The 2,067-nt window shown below is 47.4% G+C and overlaps 1 protein-coding gene across 1 annotated transcript in view; it reads right to left on the reverse strand.

The window, feature by feature from the left end:
• Nucleotides 1-1,148, reverse strand: part of LOC131268957 (actin-5C) — a 3,523-nt gene extending 2,375 nt beyond the window's left edge. The window contains exon 1 of the mRNA XM_058271264.1: nt 1,034-1,148. The gene's annotated coding sequence lies outside the window, so the exon portion shown is untranslated. The remainder of the gene's footprint in view (nt 1-1,033) is intronic.
• Nucleotides 1,149-2,067: the final 919 nt, after the last annotated feature.

The following is a 2,067-nucleotide window of genomic DNA, read 5'->3' on the forward strand; positions in this document are numbered from 1 at the left end:
CCTCCTGCAAAGAACAGGTGCACGTATACTTGTGCCTATGCAAAAGTGGCCCAATAGAACTCTATTCTGAGAAGTCGTTTCTGTTCAATTAAAACGAATAGATAAAGAAAAGGGAAAACGAAAAAAGAAAACCGACGCGACCAGCCACCGTTGCTTTCCCATCATCCGACCGAAAAGCAAAATGGTGGTCAGACAAAAAAGCCTCCAGCACTTGAGCCCGTGTTCGATGTAAAAAAAACGCTGTCCCGGTGGTTTTTGGGCTGCTCACAAAAAGGAAATGAATCGTTCGAACGCTTGGCATGTGGTTGCGACTCGGTGGAAAGAATGTTGCAGGGAAGTTTTAGAAAAATGTACTTTGAACAGAAGTATTCTCGTTGGCCAAACATGCTAATTGAAACATCTTCCAAGAACTGCAAACCTCCGACGATCCTTCCACCAGGCGCGGCACCCCCTCCTATCCCTTTCGGAAAGAGGTAGCGTTACTGCACGAGAGGCCAACGCCCAGGGTGGTGAATCACGTCTACCGGGGAGGAGGGGGGGGTGGGCAGGGGCACCCTATGCCACACCATCTTCGGCGTGACCCAGGGCCTGGAAATCGGGTGATGCGGTCGGTCGGTGTCAAGTCTACACCGCCCGGTGCTATTCCGATCAAAATTGAGAAATTGATTGAAGAAGTTTCCGCTTGGGCCCCTTTTTTTTTTTGGGCACACTGCAGTATGACGGAGGGCACGTGCAGAATATTGTAACGATTCCAACCACACCATTGAGCGATTCGCACAAATCTTTTCAATAAGCACCACTTGTTTCAACCACCGCAATAATGGCGAGGCAAAAGCTCGCCGGGGATAATTGAAAGAGGAAAAAGTAACCGGCAGTTACGTGGCTTCCAAACTTAACGGTTCTCTTCATCCAAACCCACCGTCGTCTTCAACCGTTCTACTGTTAACAGCAATTGTATTTAAAACTCGGTCCTTCTATGATGTGGAATAAAATTGCCTGCACAACAAAATGTCACTGAAAACTCACACACTACCTTTTTTTCTGCCTAGTCGTTTAACAGAAAACTCAAAACTGGCTCAGAGGGTACTGAGTAATCGGTTTGACACGCCTTGAAGGGGGAGAAACGCAACCGTACTGTCCGGTGTCTGCACACTGAATGACTAACTCCTAGGAGAAGCTTTCGTATTTGGCTCGCAAAGGGGGAACCGGTGTACGATTTGCTTTCGTACAATTATCGCTCCAGCACTAACTCGCTCTCCCGCTTATGCCTTCAAATTTCTCTCTTTCTCTCTCTCTCACCACACTTCCCCCCTCTCCTTCCCTATCCTCATTGTGGGAAAACACATTTTTTCCTTCTCCTCTGCCGGGCACACTTCTGCATACGCCGGTTAGCATACTTTGGGCTTGGCCCGGCGCGCAACGTAGCTGCACAGTGTGCAAGTGTTCTAATTTAAAATTCACAATGAAAATTGAAATACAAGAAGTGAAGGAACCGTACATGGCTGGGAAACAAGCAACGTTTATGGCATTAAAAACTGGTCAAAGAAGAAGCTTAACCACGACCATCTGCAGTGTGGGTTTGAAACCAAACCGTCAGTCGGCCCGACGATTGTCCGCGTACCTCAAAAGTAGCAATGTCCAGCAATTATCAATGGTAAGTTGGACCGAAGGAAGACACCAGGCAAGAGGAAAGGAAGGGGAAGAACAAAATCATGCATAATTCACTTAGCAAAATTACCAAAGTGAAGTGAAAAAAAAACCCCACGGGTTTGAAATTTAAATCGATCCGAACGACCGTTACGCGTACGTACGGAAGAGAGGGAGCTTTGGGCTTCCCAACGGCAGAGATAACGCTCTCTCCCGCACGAGAGAGCCGCGAGCCTATTCTCTCGCAAAAACCGACCAATAGCGTTAACATGACCATATATGGCAATGTTTGAAAAATGCTTTATTCCAGCAACGGACCGTCAACAGTCTTTTGGCTATAGCGCTATAGCTACCTCGTAATCTCTTTCTGCGCCCTCTTTCTGCTTCCCACTGCAGCATTCGCTGTATTTTTCTCCCTTT

Source organism: Anopheles coustani, chromosome X, assembly GCF_943734705.1.
Source record: "Anopheles coustani chromosome X, idAnoCousDA_361_x.2, whole genome shotgun sequence".
NCBI classification, from domain to species: Eukaryota; Metazoa; Arthropoda; class Insecta; order Diptera; family Culicidae; genus Anopheles; species Anopheles coustani.